The sequence below is a fragment of the Papaver somniferum genome, chromosome 10 (assembly GCF_003573695.1).
Source record: "Papaver somniferum cultivar HN1 chromosome 10, ASM357369v1, whole genome shotgun sequence".
Classification (NCBI taxonomy): Eukaryota; Viridiplantae; Streptophyta; class Magnoliopsida; order Ranunculales; family Papaveraceae; genus Papaver; species Papaver somniferum.
The window spans coordinates 87912302-87933666 of NC_039367.1; the positions used below are offsets into that span (position 1 = coordinate 87912302).

A 21365-nucleotide genomic window follows, 5' to 3' on the forward strand; every position below is an offset into this window, starting at 1 on the left:
ACAGCCTTCTCGTTTCGTCTTCTTGCTTTCAAAAAAGAAGAAAAAAAACCCTTCTCGTTTCCTCCGATTTCATAAAAACCCTAATAATATTCAACATAGAATTCTCGATTCGATTCTAAATTTCATAAACCATAATAATATTCCACAGAGAAATCTGAGAAACAACGTTGATGAGATTGAGAAACCCTAAATTTCATAAACCCTAATAAGAATGTGAGATTGTTCTTCTGAAAGGTATGGCAGTGACTTTGTGGTAATAAAATAAAAACTCTTCTATTTCTGATTGGAATGCTGAATTTCTTTCTTCTGGGTTTATTGAGGGAACAATCAGACAAATCCAAGGATAGATTTCTTAGGATGGCCAACATAACTCATACCATTTCGCTAGCATGTCTAATTTTATGAGTTGAGTTTTTTCAAATCTTAAAGAAATGTTAGTTTTGAAAGCCAATCGATATGTGGTGGTGAACAAAAATATGTTTGAAGGTGAAACAACTGCAGTGGGTGGAAGTAAGTAGAAAAAGAAAGAAAAGATAACAACAGTGATAAACCAAAAATAAGGAAAATATGGTGAAAAGAAGAAAGGATATTTGCTTCTTCTTGTCTTCTCATCATGTTTTCTTTCTTTTTGTTTATCAACTTTCCGGCGAGAATGAATGGAACAGTTATAAACAAAAAGAGGGGTTTTTGATCTGTATGAATTGTTAACTAAGAAAGCTTTTCAACTGATAGAACCTTCAAAGGTGATGATAGATGGAGTTTGAAAAGAAATGGAGGAAGGCGGAGGTTGCTGACATGGAGATGTTTTTGGAAAGCATTCATGGTGTTGGAGGCATTGGATTCACCAGCTTCAGAAGGTTTTGTTTGTTCACTAGTTACATGACTATAAGCTGGTTTTTATGTTTTTTTAACAGCTTAGGTTCAGTATTGGGATGTTTCTATAGGAGTCTGTTTTTTTTCCCACTTAAATATTTTCACATGTTCATGGTTAATCGGTTTTGTCGACGTACTAGATTGTAAGCTGTTTTTTTGTCTGCTTAACAGTATAAGTGTGTGGTCAGTGTCAGGATGTAGATTTTTTGCATTTTAGTGTTTTATGTTGCTATAGGAGTAGGTATTTGTAAATTTATGTCACATTAATATCCATAATCGGACATTGTATATTTACATGTCCAAATGCAGTGATAAATTATTAGTCTCTTAGAAATCTTGTTTTGTTTTTTCATACCTCTCTTAGACGGTGCTGTTACTGATAACTTAACGATCTTCAATTTATTGAGTGTAGAGAATATTTTAGTGCATTTACGAGGTAGAATGAAGTACAAATCAAGAGAACGATAAATCTGTGCTATGGTTTTATTAGGAACTAGATATATAAACATAACATTGGAATTAACGTAATGTGCCAAATACTAAAATTTAGGATATCAATATTTTGTTGTTATTAGTCATGTTTAACCCTGGTGGATAAATTTTCATGTTTATATAAATGCCTCTCAGAGTAGCCACATGAGTTTCTGGGAGATTCTTTCTTCGAATTTTCAGTCTCATATTTGGTTCTAATGATGAGGCATAAATTGATTCAGTCTTTTTCTAGTTCTTAAAAATTCATTTTGTTCAGAGCTTTTTTATTTCGGACTTTATAGAAATTTTTATTGTTTTCAATCTAGTCCTTCAATCAGCTTTGATACATCTAATACATGCATTAGTCCTCCATGTTCTGATTTATGTTTTTGCTTGGGTTATTAATTAAATTTCTGTTCTGATTTGCCTTCAAATAACTGGATGTGGAAATTTGAGACCAAGTTCGGTTCAGACAAGTGCATATAATAAATATATGAAGGGAATTGTATTTGATTTTATTTCTTCACCTTCCTCTTGAATCAATCTTAGTGGAAACCGGGAAGGAATGATTTTCCCTTCTTAAAATTGTTTCTAGCATATAATTTTTATTCTTACAAATGTGATTGATTAGTTGGCAAGCTTAGTAGAATGAATCTTTATGCCAGTTATAGAAAGGTCTATGTGAGTACTGACCCTAGTTCGAATCAGAGACTTCATACTTGCCCCGATCCATTCTAAACCCTAAGGGAAATGACGATAAAATTCATTGCTCAGTCCACTTAATTCTGTGATGTTACTCTCAAATCTCGACAGGTTCTGATCGCTCTGGGAATTAGGGTAACAACTAACTTGAACCTAAAGTCAAAAGAGACTGCAATTAATTTGGGTGTTAAATGAATGGATAGATTACGCAGGGTATCTAGAAACTCATTACTCAGGAAATGCATACCAATAGTTCAATTAAATGCACTTTTGCAGGTCTAGTGTTAAGTATATTAATACAATAAAGGAATATCCCTGTTATTTTTCTATTTAGTTGCCTTTGTAGTTTGTACGAATTGCTAAAAATGCAAAGGTTCCTTACAATTGTGTTGGCTTAGTTGGATGTGATTCATGAGGCGGAATTTTTTTTATACCATCAATCTTGTTATGTAGTATTATACCAAATTTGTAGTATCCTAACTGTTTGATAATTCTCAGGAGAGGGGATTGAAGAAGCATTATGGATGGACTGTTTTTGTTAGGGATTAGAGTGGCTCTTACCTTTGGAAGAGGAGGAAGAAGTGATTAGTGCGGTAACTTTGATAATTGTTCTATATATCAATTGTTTGTGTGCATGGTTATACCAGGTAATGTTGAAACAAAATTGAAGCATGATGTTTTCTTGTGGTTTTGTGTAAATTGATAGATCGTTTGTGGGGTTATACCAGACATTTATTACTTTTAGGAGACCTTTAAGTCCATGTTCCCAGAGTCAGTAATGTTCTTCTCTGTATTTGGCAACTCATTTTTTTCATTTGTTTGTGGTGTTCATGTTCTTACACCTAACATTGTTAGTACATTTGATAGGTTTGCGTTCACTTGTATAAAGTTATGGTATATATCAAGCTTCGTTTAGTGGTAACAATGTCTATGGAGTTTCTGCTAGCAGATTTGGAGAGCCTGATGATTGTATTTATAAGAACGGAGATTTGAAGAGTGCTTTTTGTTGTAGCCTAACAATTAGTTGTTGTGCTCCAAAAAGCATAAATGTAATAAACATTCATACTCCTACATGATTGTATGAAGGCTCTTCTATTGCATATGCATCTCCACTAATATATCATTAAATCTGTGAAATAGGCGACACAAGATGTTTTGTTTTTCATGGGGTTTTCACTGTTGCAACTTTAATTGGTACTCTATGGAGGATGTTTAGTGTAATGTAAATTAAATTCACTGCTTCCAGTTAAAAATGATGATTGTTGTGTAGCATGCTAGGATTTATGTACTTTGATGCTCATAATGTTTGTGTTCAGGTGGTGATCATTCTTGGCATCATAAAGGAGTTCAACATCCAAATGGGTTAACTTATAATGGTGACTGGATCTTAAACTAAGATGTTTCAAGACAAGGAGTAACTGTTGCAGTTATTAGGGCTTTCTTCTGATCTGTCTGATGAAGAAGGCATTGTTATGTTTGTCTTTCATGTAAGCAGCTCTAAGGTTTGTTGTAAAGAAATTTCAATGGTTGAATACACATCATCAACATGATTAGGCATTGTTTTATTTTTCTGGAGCTGATAACATCATCCTCACATGATTAGTGATGCTGTTAATATTCCTCTAGTCCTCACCAGCTAACTATGCCGAGCCAGGGAATGAGGTGGTGATTTCTGCCTCCATATATTGTTTCAGCAACCAAATCCCATTTGCTTTTTCCTGCCAAATTTCAACAAGATGTGGAATTATGTTTATATATCAGTCTACTTGCAAGCATGATACGATTCTGAATTATGAAGTTAGATGCATTGATAGATTTGTTGTCTGTTTGGAAATTGGAATGAATTGATGCTAAATGGTAAAAATGGATAAGGAAAATAGTCCAAATTCAATGGGAGTTAATAGCTGCTTTTATAACTGTTACAGGTTTTATGCTCACAATTTCCCTTCTTAATTTGCATAATTATGTTTGGTCCATCTGCAGGAACCACTTGGGGGTGATTGTAGAAAAAGCAGCTAGGAGGCATGGGAAAGCGACCAGAGATGAAACTTTCATTGGTTCCCAATGTGCCGGACTGGGGTTCGCCAGATGATGCTTTCTAGGTGCTCCTTGTATTCCAGCATCTGAGATGGAGTTTAGAGGGATGTCGTAGTAAACATACTTATTACGTACAGATCGGCCATTGAATAGTCAGTGGGTTGTTTAATTTCTTTAATGGATCCAGTTTTTGTGTCAGCAACAATTCATGTTGATTCTGGAGTTAGCTCTGACGGTCAGGTCAGTTTTTCATTCTCATCACTTTCGAATAGAGTAGGCAGGTGAAACTAGCCCAGTTCCATGTTTGGTACCAGTCTCTTGTACACATAAAATGCTTCATCCCTAGATTCCATTGCATAGCTGAACCAAAGTAGCAAAGCCGCCTCAGATTTATCTTGTGATTTTTTTTTTGTTTGTTTGAGGGTGAACTATTATCATGGGATTCTTCATATACTTTACAACAACATTCCCTGAATCAGGACTTGCCATTAAGAAGTGCCTTCTGCTTTGTCAGCAAAGTGTTGATTTTTGCTCTTTGTAGATATTTTTGGAAAATCATATTTCTAAAGTTCAGCTTGGCATATTTCCTCGATTATATTGGGAGTAGCTCATTTGCATCTTATCATACTTGAGCGTCCATTTGTTGGGCCAGTTACTAATGGTGGATGCAGTCTGGTCATACTTATAACAGTGAACAGTATTTTCTCTCCTCTGAGGTAAATAGAAAGCACAAGTGCCTAAATATAGCAGATAAAAAAATTTCCTCAATAAACCAACTTTTTTAATAACTTTGGAAACAGTAAAATTCCTATAGAAGTAACAGTCATAACACAGACAACAAACAGTGTCTAGGTAACAGTAAAAAGCCTGTGTCAGTTTTTACTCTTTTGACCATTTGGTTTTGTCACTTTGACTGGAAATGTATTTCAAATTCAATTTCCAAGAATTTAAATTCTATGGGTATTTCCAAGAATGAGAATCGTGTCTATTTAAAAGCTCATTTCAAGTTTGCAACCCTTTCCTCTTATATTCTCGATTAGTGTAATTTCATTATCCCTAAAAATATTCGACAGAGAAATTCTGAGGAACCGAGGAAGAAGACGTTGATGAGAATGAGAAACACAGGAGAGATCGAAGAAGGTGAGATTGTTCTTCTGAAAGGTAAAAACTCTATCTCTGATTGAAACGGTTTTTATTAAGAATGGTTCCATTGATGTGTATATTAATTTAAATGCGTGGTAAAATCAGACATGCTAAGTGTAGATATTCCTCTCTTCTGTTTATTTTGGTAGAGATCTATCCTTATCGTGTTTAATTTTACTTTGCAATTGATATCAACTCAATGGCCATCCTTCTCTTTCGTCTCGTGTTGCCCATGTAGAGTAGGTTTTTTTGATTTTCTGCCATTTGAATTTTTCTTTTTTTATCTTTGTTTTCTACTTGAAATCTTGTTTTGTTATGTTTTATCAAGTTTCTTACTCAGTGATAGATTTATAAAAAGGATTGGTAAATACATTTTATGGTTTTATTAGAAGCTAGATTCATAATTGAACTATTATTCAACATAACATTGTAACCTACCAACTACTAGATTTATCTCCAAATTCTCATTTTTTACTGTTCATGTAATGGATGGAAAACATTTGCCTAAAATCTGCCATCTATACAAATAACTTGGCCAGTGACTGATCAAGAAGCAGCTGGGAGGATAGGAATGCAACCAGAGATGAAACTTTGTCCTTGTTTCCCGATGTGCCGGATTGGGGTTGTGGTCCTTGTCTTCCACCATCCGCGATCTAAACAGTTTTAGAGGAATGTTTTGCTAAACATACCAGTTATGAACATATCGGTCATTGAATAGTCAGTGAGTAGTTTAATTTATGTAATAGATCCAGTTTTTGTGTCACCACCACCTCATGTAGTTTAGGTGAACTAGGCCAGTTCCATATTTGGTACAGGACTCTTGTATACATAAAAAGCTTCATCCCCAGATTCTATTGCATAGGTGAACTAAACTAGCAAATCCTCAGATTATCTTGTGATGTTTTTTTTTTTGTTTTGAGAGTGAGTTATTATCATCGATTCGTCATATCCTGTACATTTTTTTTGTTTTGCTCACCAAAGTGTTAATTTCTTGCAACCAAGCTCCGATGTTGATCATGTATTGCTTTTTTGTATATATTTTTGGCCTCTTACTAGTGACATGTATTTCTACCACTTTTGCAGACTTATGTTGGTTTATTTCCTTCGAAGCCTTCCAGTATTTCTGCACCTGAAGAAGGACCCAAATGCTTCAACAGATTTTAGGCATCCACTAAAGAAGGATGGATTTGTGCGCATGAGCTCTCCTAAGTTGATGCTTGCTAGTTTAAACTGTATTGCTTATCTTTATTTTTTCCTTCTTTTGTTTATTTTGTTACCTTTCCCCGTACCTGAAGTTCATGTGTTTTTCTGTTACGGATTGAGGATATGACTATTAGTATTATCACTATGAGCTATGTGTTCTTATATATTTGAAAAAGCCATATTTTAATGCTGAATTTTTCTAGACCGAAGGAACACCCAAAGTTCCGGGAAGGATAAGATCAAGTGGCTAACATATTTCGGGAAACTGGACTTTCCTTTGCTACAGGTGCGATTTCATCACACTTTTTCTCCCTCTTGTCTTTTATCTCCTTTTCACACGTTATCTTGACATTGTGAATGCTTGTTTATTTTAATGCTTGAATTTTTGTAATCGATCTTTGTATATCTTATTTTTCTATTAGAAATCTTGATTTGTTATGTTTTATCACGTTTCTTACTCAGTGATAGATTTATAATTGAACTACATGTTATGGTTTTATTAGAAATTAGATTCATGATTGAACTATTCAACATAGCATTGTAACCAACCAACTACTGAATTAGGAATAGCGAAATCTCATTTACTGGTCAAGTAATGAATGGAAAACATTCGCCTAAAATCTGCCATCTACACAAATAACTTGGCTAGTAATTGATCAAGAAGCAGCTCGGAGGCATAGGAATGCAACCGGAGATGAAACTTTTCTTGGTTCCCCAATGCACCGGATTGGGGTTTGTGAGATGATGCTTTCTAGGTGGTCCTTGTTTTCCAGCATCCGCGATGTAAACAGTTTTAGAGAGATGTTGTGATAAACATACTAGTTATGTACATACCGGCCATTGAATAGTTAGTGAGTAGTTTAGATTCTGGTTAAACAAATTTAGAATTCATGTATCTATTGCAATTTCATGCTGGTCCATAGTGGATATTGCTGTACATATACAGGATTTAAGGCTGTATAAAGTATGTAGAAAACCATTTCATTGTAGTGACTGAATTTGTTGCATCGACAAATATAAAATAATCAAGATTGAAGTCCAAAACCATGAAATTCATTTTTTCGTTGGAATGCTGATGCATTCTACTTCCTTGGTTCATTTTCATATTCCTGGTCTTCTTGTGATCTTCCTCTTTTATTTAGGGAGCCCCCTAGGTGTCTTCTTGCTTTGCTTTACAAATTAGAGGTTGCTGTTTTCTTTTCTTTTTATCCTAACTTCCATCTTGATAATCGAAATCGTGAAGTTAATCTCTTACTAAACATTCACTTTTTTTTTTGAGAAAGTGGAAATTTTTAGAGCAAGAGCAAAAGAGTAGTTGTGCACACATAAAAATAATTAGAAAAAGGCTAATTAGATGAGGTCTCTGAGGTGATTAAAACTGTTGCTCGTCATAGCTAGTATGAAGCGAGATGCTGAGATTAGATGCAGGTGTGATATCTCCCTCAATCATGTGAATCTCAATTCATTATGACAAGGTTCAATTGTTAATCATCATACTTGAAGATTACATAGGTTATTTGTTAAACTGACCGTGCATTTTTCCAACCTGGAATGAAGCTTACACTGGTTTAATTGTTATCTTTGATTGAAATGGTTTTTATGAGTTTTTCAAGGATGGTTCCATTGTTGTGGATAATAGTTCAAACGTTTGGTAAAATAGACATGCTAAATGTAGATATCCTCAACACCATGGTCAATCCATCCATCCTTCTCTTCTGTTTCTTTTTGTAGAGATCTACTCTTAGTATGTTTGATCTTTCTTCGCAGTTGATATCAACTCAATGGCCATCTTTCTCTTTCGTTTCGTATTGATGATATGTAGTAGGTTTTTTGATTTTCTGCCAATCTTTATATAATTTGCTTAGTCTACTAGAAATCTTGTTTTGTTATGTTTTTTCATAGGGTTCTTAGACATTTTGTTACATTTCTTACTCAGTGACAGATTTCTAGTGATCTATAGTGCATTACGAGGTAGAACGAGGTAACAAATAAAAAGGATAGCTAAATAGATGTTATGCAGTGAAGAGTCAAATCACAGTATGCGCATGCAGTTTGAACACCCTATGAAGCTTTACTGTTCCCTGGGATTGGCTTTGGGCTTTTCCTGCACAGCTTAGGTGGAAGGCGAAGAAGGCTTTCTTCCTGAGTCGATAACATTTTCCGATTTGTCCAAGCAGGATCCGAAGTATCTGCTTTATTAGGCAGAATGCCTTCTGCTGTGGGTTCATTTCGTCGAAAATGAAAAGTTCTTCTGGTTCTATGAATTTTTCTTGAAGATTCTTTTCTTTAATATCATTTAAAAACATTTCGGGTTGCCTTGTATTAAACGTGTGACTGATCCATTATCTTTAACATCTACATCGAGTTTCATCTCTTCAATCGATGAATGGTCTCAACTACTCTTGGTTGAAGAGATGAAAATTGAAGTAGATGTCATAGATGACTGCTCCATTTCTTTTAAGAAAACCCCAAAATAGCTTATATTGACAAAAGGGTCGGTATACGCTATTTTGGGGTTTTCTTAAAAGAAGCACAGACCTGATTTAGGTCTGTGGAAAAACAAATCGAAGTAGATTTTTTAATCTCAATATACTAGTTATGTACGTCGGCCATTGAATAGTCAGTTAGTAGTTTAGTTTCTGTAATGGATCCAGTGTTTTGTATCTGCAACACCTCATGTTGATTCTGGAATTAGCTCCAGCGGTAAGGTCAGTTTTTCAATCTCATCATTATCCAACGAATAGACATAAGTGAACTAGGCCAGTTCCATATTTGGTACATGTAGAGAGATCTGGATCCCTGAGTTCAAAAAGATATAGATTCAGCAAATTGCTTTTCTGAAGATGCAGCCTCATCTAGATCAATACCAACTTAAGTCGTTTAGATTTACTAATCCTCTTAGCCATTTTAAAGATGGTTATTCTTAGCAAGAGGGCAGGTAAGTTGGCATAAATATAAAACCACTGGATAGATTGAGGTACTGTAGGGATGATAGGTTGGTGAATTGTGCTGAAACTGCCGCGGGAAAGATTGTGTGGGAAAGTTCAAGATGCACGAGTTCGGTTAATTCGTTTGTACCGAAACTGCGTACTTTCTACTTCGTTGTCAAAGTTTTGAGTGCAGCTTCTTGATTAAGGAATTTAATTTGATGCAAGTATGTTGATCATGGGATGTTTAAGTTTGTAGGACTAATGTGTATCAGTGTCCCTAATAAGGTGGCAACTTTGCATCTTAGTGGAACATGTAAATTTATAAAGATTCTTTCAAGTGTTGACAGATAGGACATGAATCTTCAGCTGAAATGTTATGAACTGCACTGGCATGTGGTGCTAATGCTTCTAAGTTGGCATTGTCAACTCATAATTTTGCTGTACTTCTTAGAAAATCCAGGACTTAGGCTTTTGTGGGCTTACGCCTGGTTCGCTTATCTTCCATGCTTGTAAAAATGATAAGATCCAGTAGTATGCACACATGATCAAACTCCAAATCTCAGAAGAAGTCCTTAAATCATCAAGTCTAATTTTCAATCTTTATTTTGCACCCACAAATGGAAACATCTTCGTTCCCGACAATGTTTTTAACATGCCAGAATAACTTGTGCGGTCGGGGTTGTTTATGGTGGAAAATAGTGTGCATAAAAAATTCATTTTGCTGGCATATGTCAACAATGGCGGTCTCCCCGTTAAATCGGGGGAGATAAAGAAAGGACTGAAGAAGTACTCGGTGCCGTACGATTTGGCGATATCTAAGTCAACATCAATACATCATTGATGCAATCATCTTTGTCGTGTCCAATTACCACCCAATTGGTTGACATTTAAGAATCAATTTTCGCAATGCAGCCACCGTCACTGACGTGAACTTTGGTTGGCACTTCTGTTTTATGTTCCTGACTTCTTCTTATCAAACATATCTACGTACATATCCTTGCCGAATGGAGCTGGATTCCTTGTTTTTTTTATTATTTTTGATGGGGATGAGTTGTACATGAATGTTAATGGATAAAGACATTTGAAAAACTGAAGATATGCGCTCTTGTTTATCATCAAGTTCACAAGGTTGGATTGACACTTGTATGATGACACGGACAGTGACGGTGTTGATTAGTAGTGATAAGGAGACGAAAAGGCCGCTTGACTGCTCCATCCAAAGGTGGATCTCAATGTGGCTCATGCATCACAAGTCATGACAGTGATGCCACGATAAAATAATTTCTTCAACAACGCAATGGTGACCTTACAAAAATATAAATACAACTCGGCGTTTTGTAGATAGCATTTCGGTACCGTCACACAATTCTCAAACCTAAGTCGGTCTCATAGGTTGTAGATTGCTTTGCCAGTCGTTAAGTGTATGATTATCTATTTGGTGGTTCCATAATAATAAAGAAAAAGTCATAATCAGTTTTGGACGTAAGCATATTACCAAACCACGTTAAATCTTGTGTGCTTTACTTATTTCCTTTTTTTTGTTTGCATTTTGTTATCATTCGTTCTACATCAATCCAAATATCTAATGTCTCGTGGGTTAATCTAAGTTGGATTAATCCGAGTTGGATTTCTCAAGCAAGTGGTGCGGTTAGTTGGTCATTTCCAACGCTAACTTTGTTCTCATTAGTCTTATTTCACTTGTCTAGTGAACCGACATTAAACCTTGTTGACTCAAGTTAAATAGTCTAGAATCTAGATCACTCAACTGTCTCCAGAATTTAGCAAGTGGGACTTTATCTCAAGGCCTTTAATGCAAGTATCTCCTTGACTACCAAACCTTTTTGGTATATTTAAGAAGGGAGACGAAAATTTTGAGACACAATCCATGACCTAGTTCCATATGGACACAATTAGACACCTCCAAGTTTTATTCAAACTTTGTACCCATTTTGGTGTGACCTCTATTTGGATTCCGCACGAAAATCGTGGATTATCATTGACAAGTCATGGGAGGCAACAGGCTTAATGGCAAATCCTTATTTCATTTTGGGTCAAGTCTCAACTTTATCTTTCTTCTCTAAGGATCGGGCGAAAACGGGTCAATTCAGTTTTTTTTAGTTCTTTATTTTTGAATGATTAAACATATCATTTTCACTATCTATTTTAAGTTGGTAGATTCTTGTTTATGGAAATATAATTTTAAAGCTCACTGCATCTTTTTCTCTTTAGCAATCTTAATATTTTAGCATTCTTACTTGTCTTTAGTGGATTTCTAACTTTTTTTTTTCTGATTCCCATTATATGTGATTGTTATTCTGAATTTTATCTAATGGCTTTTGCCATTTTTGTTGTTCGATCATAGCTTTTGCTGAGTATATCATCAAGTTTTTGCTTAGGGGATCAACCATGATTGGAATCATCGCTTTTGCTGTCGGTGTTGTATTGAAGAAATTTTGGATCGGGTTCAACTCCTTAGATTTACGCAGTAACTCATCCCGCCTTTTAAAAAATTCAGAAAAATTCAAAACCTATAGAGTCAACCATATGCAGTTATTATGTTTCCTTAATTTCCTATTCTCCTTCAATGCTGCCAGCTTTCATCCTTCCACAACTAGAAAAGATTCTACATATCTTTATTTCCTTCCTTATCAACCTAAAAATACTCCGCAATCACGTAACAATATTGATCATTTCCAATTATACACCCATAGCAACATTATTGGATATTCCCTTAACCCTAAACTCCACAATAAAACTTTCAACAAACCTCTTTTCTAGGAGAGTTATTATTTCTGTTGTGAAGATTGTTCTCATCAAGTGCATAGCCTTATGGAGGAGTCTCAATCTAGTCAGGTTAAGGATTTAGTCAACAAGTTCAAGCAAGCTACATTGGATTTGGGAGATGTTAATGAACTGGAGGTTATCAAAAATGATAATAAGGAAGAAGAAGATAACGACGAATGGGAAGCAAACACAATTGGCAAAGTTATCATTGAAGGTAGAATGAATTATGATATGGTAGAAAAAGGCATCACCTTTACTTGGCCATTTCTCACTCTGGAGAATCTAAAAATCATAGAGGTCGAACCAAACATTTTCATATTCAAGTTTAATCAATGGGAGCGGCTCAACAAAGTCATCGATGAACGTCCATGGAACATCAACATGCACCTTTTGGTTACACATGATTATATACCAGGCATGATTTATGTAGAAAAGCAGTGGGGTTTTTAACTCTTTTGGATCTAGCTTAAATACCTTTTTCCAGAACATATGAACGTCACCTCTGTCACTAAAATTGGGAAAGTAATCGGCGAAGTTGTGGCTATAGAGCCAAAAGATGCAATCCCTATTGGAGGGGTACCTGTGAAAGTTTGTGTTAATGTAGATTTATCTATTCCTATGAGAAGAGGAGCGAAATTCTCTACCAATGCAGGAGTTACTAAGTGGCAACAATTTTTCTTTGAAAGGCAACCCAGAAGCATATGTACTGAGTGTTACATTGTTGATCATTCTAAATATGCATGCAGGGACGCTGCAATTTTTTTGAAGAAGGCGCATGAGAAACCTTACTTTGTTGGAAAACTTAACAATATTCGTAAGAATCTCTCGATTGTAGCTGCAACCAAGGATTCTGCAATTACCAAGACTCATATGGTTAAAAAGAATTAGAAGAAATTTGTCAAAGATAATGTTTTCATCCCTCCAAAAGATGGTGATCTTATTAATTTAGAGTCCTTACTTAAAGGTGAGAAGTTTTTGTCTGGAGAAGACAGTCATCTTGGCAAGCGTCAAAGAGATGATGAAGCTACTTCCTCTACTCCTCCTGCATCTGAAGTTTCTTCACACAACACATCAATATGATTCCAATATCTTCCCCTACAACTTCTCAAGTAATCATAACTGGAAAAAGTCAGATTACACAGTCACTCAAGGGGGATCAGGTTACTCACTTTCTCTTCACTTTTAGTTTTCTTATTCTCTTTCTGCAATTTTATTTTCTCTACTCACGTAAATTATTTACTATTCTCTCTGCATTTAATAGGTCATTGCAATCATTACTTAGAAACCCTAAGTACATTAAATCTTCCCATGCAAACTCTATGCTGGATAAAAAGTTTTCTTTCATAATTTGTTTTAGGTTTTTTCAGTTTTTCATTATTTTGTAACCTGCATTTAAGTCCTGTAAGAATTTTCCTTCTAATCTCTTGTCCTAACTCTATTTCCAACATGAAAGTGATCTCGTGGAATGTTCAAGGGTTCAAGAATGCAGATACTAGAAATCATTTAAGTGACTTAATCAGAACTCAGAACCATGGCATTATTTTCTTGTTTGAAACAAAACTAAGCAGTCAGAAATGCATGCCTCTATTGAAAAAACACCAATACCCAAACTGTGATTACATTGAGCCTCAAGGTCTTTCTGGTAGTCTAGCCCTTCTTTGGAAAAGTGGTTTCACTTGTGAGGTGGTTGCTAAATCTCATAATATGTTCAACATTAGGGTTCAAACTGATCTTAGCAAACCTGAAATTTGTTAACTTGTATGTATGGCCATACTAATTATACTAGTAAAAAAGAACAATGGGATTACATCCACAAAGTAAGTTCTAAAAATTCTAACCCATGGTTAGTTATAGGAGACCTTAATTTTCATTTGCCAGACAATGAAGCTCAAGCTTCTTCATACACATATAGTTGGGTTAACAATATTATCACCACTAGTGGCCTGGAGGATTTAGGATTTGTTGTCAAGGATTATACTTGGACTAATAATAACATGGGTACATGAATTATTAGATCCAGGATTGACATGGCCTTAGGGGATATCAGTTGGTCATTAAATTTTCCTAACAATAAACTTTATCATCTTAATCAGGTTGGCAGTGATCATAGCCCTATCATGTTTGAATCAAATGCTAATACTCCTAGTTGTTGGAAACCTTTCAAGTTCTTTTTAACTTGGTTGAATGATTCTTCTTGTACTACTGTCATTGCTAATGCTTGGAAATCTAGTGTTAGTGGCTTTCCTGCTTTTCAGTTAGCAACAAACTACAAGTCACAAGAAAGATGTTAGCCTTATGGAATAAGGAACACTTAGGGGACATTAATCAGAAAGTGGATAGGTTGCGGAAAGAATTAAGCATATTACAAGAGATAACCCCAGACCCTGTGACAAATGAGGAAGTTCTTAACATCAACAAGGAATTAAGTAAATGACACAAGATTAAAAGTGAGTTTTATCAGCAGAAGTCCAGAGATCATTTCATTACAGATATGGATAAAAACAGTAAATACTTACACTCCAAAGTCAACAAAAGGAAATCCAGAAATAACATTGATTCCTTACAATATAATAATAACAATTGGCTTGTCACAAGAGATGATATCTTAGCTCATCTGTCAAATCATTTCAAGAATATTAGTACTTCTACTAATCCAGTTCTTGTGGACAGTTTTTATGATGTTCTTCCTTCCATCATCTCAGCTGAAGATAATGCTATGCTCACCAGAATTCCTTCCAATTATGAAATATTCAAAACACTCAAAAGCATGGAGAGATGGAGTACTCCTGGCCCTGAGGGATTTCAATCAGGTTTCTTTAAAATTCAATGATAAGTTGTGGGTGATGATGTCTGCTTAATGGTCAAGAGATTTTTTGAAACAAAACATATCCTTAAGCAAATCAATAACACCTATATTTCTCTTATCCCCAAGAAGAATAAAGCAATTAATGCAAGTGACTTCAGACCCATTGGCTTATGTAATACTTCCTACAAGATAATCTCCAAAGTCATTGTCAATAGAATGAAACCAATCATTGATAAGATTATTTCTCCTTTCAGGTAGCTTATGTCTCAGGGAGGCTCATAAGTGATAATACTGTTATTGCTCAAGAAATCATTCATTATATGAAAAAGAAAAGAGGAGAATCAGGTTGGCTAGCCTTAAAACTTGACATGTAAAAAGCCTTTGACAGATTGGAGTGGTATTTCTTAATTAAGGTTCTTCAACACTTTGATTTTTAAAAGACTTCTGTGATCTAATTCATCAGTATATCAGCACTACAACTTTATCTGTTATGCTCAATGGTTCTCCTTGTGAAGCTTTCAACCCAACAAGAGGCATCAGGCAACGTGATCCTTTATCTCCATATTTATTCATTTTATATTTGGAATATCTTTCTAGACATCTCACAAATGCTCTACAAGATAAGTCCATAAAAGGTATTAAAGTGGCTACTCTTTCTCTAGCCATTAATCATCTTCTTTTTGCAGATGATTGCTTGATCTTTACTCAGGCAAACAATGTTACTATCACTAAATTATTGGAGGTTCTTCATAACTTCAGTTCTCAATCAGGTCAATTAATCAACTTTGAAAAGTCTGCAGTGCATTTCAGTAAGAAGACAAATCCTCAAGTTGTTGATTCTATAATTCAACTTCTCAGAGTCAAAGCAATGAGTTCCAAGGAAAAATATTTGGGTTATCCATTGATTCTTGATCATTCTAAGCAAGAATCATTTAAGGCTATAAAAGAGAATATTGAGTCTAGATTTTCTTCATGGACTAGTACATCTCTTTCACAAGCTGGCAGAGACACCATGGTCAAGCATTTTCTCAACTCAGTTCCATTTTATCAAATGGGAACTTTCAAGCTTCCTAATAATCTTATTCAGCAACTAACTTCCATTGAAAGGAAACTTTTCTGGGGATACAACAATAATAGAGGATCAAATCTTGTTGCTTGGATAAATGTGTGCATTCCTAAAGAATTGGGGGGTCTTGCTTTTAGAGACTTAGAAAAGATGAATCTTTCTCTTCTTACCTTACTTGCATGGAGAATATGTTCTGATTCAAGTAGTTTAATGTCTCAAGTACTAGGAAGTAAGTACTTCAAAAATGGAAATTTACTTCACCAAAATCTCTCAACAACAAATTGCTCTTACACTTGGAATGGAATCACAAAAGGTATGGAAATAGTCAAGCAAAATTACTTCATGGAGATAAACAATGGGAAGAAGAATAAAATCTGGAAAGATAGATGGATACCTGGTATGACTCACCCACCTTTACCCATTAATAATTATTTCAGATTTTATGAAGATGTTGTTGAGCTATATCTGCCTAACACCAATCAATGGAATGTCCCTCTCCTGAATACTTTATTTGATGCTGACACTACTCTTAAAATTCATTCTATCTTCATAGATTGTTCAAAGGAAGATGTAATGCTTTGAATGCCATCAAAGGATGGTAAATTCTCTGTTCAAAGTACATATAAGATGTTGACCTATAGAAATAGAGAAGTTCAAGTAAATGGAATCACAATTGAGGCTAGAGTTTGGAAGGCTCTTTGGTCCTGTAAAGTAGCTCACAAAATAAATCTATTTATCTGGAAATGCATAAGAGGCATCAATGTTACTAAATGCAAGAGAGCTATTTATAATCCTGATGCATAAACTTATTGTGACATATGTGGCCATGATACATAAGACAAGGAACATATAATTTTTGACTGCAGGCATGTCAGATCGGTTTGGATAGGAATTAATATAAACATATATGCAATCAGGGAGAACTTCAATTCTGTGACAGAATGGGTGATAAGTTGGTTTACTTCTAGTGATTCTACTGAGAACTTCAGATGGTTATTTTCACTTATGATTGGTACTTGGATTTTGTGGAAAGATAGATGTGATATGGTTTTTCAGGGAATAAACCTTAACCCTCATACTTCAATTCATAAAATAAATTATCATTTAGTCTCTCATATGCATTGCATTGATTTTAGCATGTCTGCATCTCTTATTCCTACTGATATTGACTCTAATTGGAAACCACCAGCAATAGGCATTATGAAGTATAATATATATGGTTCTTTTGATCATGCCTCTAATAATTTTGGCACTAGCATTGTCTTGCATGATCATACAGGTTCCTGCATTGGACTCAAAGGGAGCAGCGGAAATGGAGCTTTGAATCCTGAAGAGGTGGAATGCATGGCAGTAAGGGAAGCTTTATCTTGTGGCAAAACCAGAGAATCATTCATAAATTCAAATTGAGACAGACGCCAAGTTAGTTATTGATTCCATTAATGGGAATATGTTACTCATTCAATGGGAGAATAGAAACTTAATTAAAGAGATCAAACATTTGATCTCTAGTTTTCTTTTTCGTGAGTTAAATTATGTTAGTCGAGAAGAGAATAGAGTAGCAGATACTATTGCCAAGAATGTCAGGCATAATGCTATGCATCTTTAAACTTTGATCTTGCTATTTTGTGATCTTTTAGAAAAAGATCATAACAGCAGATAATTTCAATAAATCCTTCTTTTTATCAAAAAAAAAAGTCATGGGAGGCAAACTTAGAGAGAAAGAGATAGCAATTTTAGCATTTGGGACACTAAAGAATCAAGCGGAATTGGCATAAACCCGCTTAATTGGCATAAACCCGCTTATTTGCAAATTTTCAATAACCTTGGTTTTTATCCGTCTCCTCCTACTTGAATTTTCTAGAGAACTTAATTAATGCACGGTAGCCAGGCTAGAGTAAAACTATGGGTGAACTCAATAAAACATTCTTATTCTTAATCCCTAAAAGTAGGCACCCTAAAGATCCTAGTGGTTTCAGACCAATTGGCCTCTGCAACACTATCTATAAAATCATTGCTAAAATAGTATCAAATAGGATGAAACCTATTCTCAATTCTTTAATCTACCCATTCCAAGTTTCCTTTCTATCTAAAAGGAAAATCTCTGACAACATCATAATTGCTCAAGAGATAATCCATTCCTTTTAGAAGAAGAAGGCTAAACATGCTGGAATGGGCATAAAGATTGATATGTCTAAGGCTTTTGACAGAATTGATTGGAATTTCCTGATGTCCTCTATGAAAGCATTTGGTTTTGATGATTCATTTTGTAACCTCATCTACCAATGTATCTCTACATATTCCGTTGTTGTTTTACTCAATGGAAGTCCATGAGATTATTTCAAACCTTCTAGGGGACTCAGGCAAGGTGACCCTCTATCTCCATATTTATTTATCATTTGTATGGAGATCTTCTCCAGAATGCTTTTAGCAACAGAGGAAGAGAAGTTAATAAATGGTGTAAAAATTACCCCTAAGAATAGTCTTATTTCACATCTGTTTTTTTGTTGATGATTGCTTGTTATTCCTTAGAGAAGACTTAAATGAATGTCACAACATTCTGAATCTAATTTTACTCCTTTGGCAAAGCATCAGGGCAACTAATAAATTTTGAAAAATCTGGGAGATTCTTTAGTAAAAAAGTTTAACCTAAACACCAAAGAATGATAAGTAAACTCATAAAAATAAAAAAGATTAACCCCCTATACTCATACTTAGGAACCCCTCTTTTCATTACTAAGGAAAAAATAAAACTGTTTGAGGATTTAGTTTCTAAGATGGAAAATAAAATAAAACTTTGGATGGGCAAGATGCTTTCTCAAATAAGCAAACTTGTCCTAAACAAAGCAACTTTAGCTAGTATGGCTAGCTATCAAATGAGATGTTTTATACTACCCAAGAAAATTACAAATAAAATAGATGCATTACAGAGAGATTTTTGGTTGGGCAAAGAAACATATTATAAGGGACACTACCCTAGATCTTACTCTTGTGTTTGTAAACCAGAACATAACGGATGGTTAGGTCTAAGGAATTCCCATAAATTTAACCTAGCTATGATAGCTAAACTAGCTTGGAGACTCTTAACAGAACCAAAATCACTTTGGGTTTCTCACTTAAAACCTAGATATTTTAGAAACACTTCACCCTTCAAGGCAAAAAATACAACAACTAGCTCTTGGATTTGGAAATGCATTTATAAAGGTATACAATTAGTAGAACAAAATAACATTTGGGAAATAGGGGATGGTAACAATACTAGTATTTCGGATGACATGAGGATCCCTAACTTGGAAAATAACCTTAGTGATTGGATAAAAGTCATTAACAATCATTTAACACTTGGATAAAAGTCATTAACAATCATTTAACCTTACTTTAATTTTGGAAATGTTCCCTAGTCATATAGCTGAAAAAATTATTAATACTAGGATAGCAAAAGGCAAATCTGATACTTTAAGATGGCTTCTTACTAAGTCTGGTATTTTTTCTGTTAAATCCATGTACAATAAACTGAATGAGAAAACTGTGAATCATTATAACATGGTAAAACCTGATTCTTTCTGGAAAATACTTTGGAGTCTAGATATTTCTGATAGAATAAATATCTTCGCATGGAAATGCTTACAAAATGCCATGTCAACAAATTTGAAATTATCCAAATTTATGGAAGATGTTCATCCTTACTGTTCTTTTGGATGCTCCGAAGAGGAATCTATAGAGCATATTCTGATTTTCTGTCCTTATGCTAAAGCCGTTTGGGCTTCTGAGCCAAATCTTGTAGCACCATGTTTTCATAGTTCTATAACCTTCCTAGACATCTGTAAGCAATGGATAGGAAAACTAAACCCAACTATCTCTATAGAGCTCATTTTAACAAAAGCTTGGTTTATTTGGAAGGAGAGATGCAATAGGGTTTTTGAAAAAACTAAACAATCTAGTGCTCAGTTAAGTTTAGAAATCCAAATATACTTAGACTTTTGGAGTAATCATTCTAATACTCAGGTGAAAAATAAGGATTTGATTTTTACTACTTGGTCACCTCCAAAGAAAAATCAATTGAAGATCAATATTGATGCAACCTGGAATTCTAAGACTTTGTCTGCAGGTTTTCTTTAATTCTCCGTAATGATGCAGGTGATTTTGAGCAAAGCAGAGCAGGACCAATCTCGGCTTCTACCGCTGAAGAAGCGGAAGCAATAGGTATGAGACAAGGAGAGAAATGGGCAGTTGAACATGGACTAGCCAACTTTTTGGAGGAAGGAGACTGCAAAAACCTCATTGACTATTTGAATGGAAAAGAATCAGGAATTGAATGGCAGACTCAAGCCATAATGGAGGAAGTCAAGAGTGAATTTAATCTTTGTCAAAAAAATTTAGGTTTTTTTTTATGTCCCTAGAGCTGCAAATAATGCAGCAGATATCTTAGCCAAGAAGGATAAGTACTTTAGACAGAATTTGAATTGGAGTAAATCTCCTCCCTCTTGTATTAAAAATGCTCTTGAGGTAGATAAATCTAATGTTAGGATGGATATCTCCAATCCTACATTAGATGGCTCTACTTATCATGATGTAAGGGTTACTAACTCCCTAAGTTAGTTCTTCTGAATGCACTTAACTTACAAAAAAAAAGCCAGGCTAGAGTAGAGGCCACACATATTTAATGATGCGAAACCGCATGTTGTAGGAGAATTGTGTCGGGTTGCGTCCTGGAATCTTTATATATTGTCATATACCTGGACAACCTTTAGCCATCAGATGCAGCGTCCCAGCTTAATTACCTTCATCACGTTAATTAGGTTTTGCATGTTAATTTATAACGGTTATAGTAAAGTTAATGATTAGCATGAAACGGCTTGAATAAGCCCACGTGTAGGGCTTTAACAATGAGAAACGCTTTAGGATTTTGATATCTGCTTCCTTAAAAGCAACTGAGTTGTATCGTCACTTTCATTAAGAAAAGAAATAAAAAAGAAACTGAGCTCAGTGCGGCTGCAGTGAAGAGTAGTTATCTCGATCAATCTTTTATCACTCTCATTCCTAGTTTATGTACCTGAAACTATTACAATTGGTATCAGCCAGTGTCATTCATCTTCATCATGACATGCGGTCCTACGATCAAAGATGTCGATAGTCACACTAAATAACTGAAGGAATTATTAAGGGCTTTGAATGAGAACCACACTCGTGACTCTGCTAGTCATACTGCCGATGCTACCTCACATGGTGAGAAGTTAGATAATATATGTATCAGTCTTCAACATCTTACTTCTGCAACTACAGACACACAAACAAAGTTAGATAAACTTATTGATATTTTGGCTGAAAAACTTGACCCTCAACAACACTCTTC

General features: G+C 34.9%; 1 long non-coding RNA gene and 1 other non-coding gene across 2 annotated transcripts; both read left to right on the forward strand.

The window, feature by feature from the left end:
* Positions 1-2089: 2089 nt before the first annotated feature.
* Positions 2090-2168, forward strand: LOC113319877. The gene has a single exon (XR_003345853.1). It is a non-coding gene; the product is annotated as a small nucleolar RNA snoR14 (small nucleolar RNA).
* Positions 2169-3254: 1086 nt separating this feature from the next.
* Positions 3255-6616, forward strand: LOC113317477. Its single transcript, XR_003343573.1, has 4 exons — positions 3255-3533; positions 4030-4323; positions 5157-5244; positions 6310-6616. It is a non-coding gene; the product is annotated as an uncharacterized LOC113317477 (long non-coding RNA).
* Positions 6617-21365: the final 14749 nt, after the last annotated feature.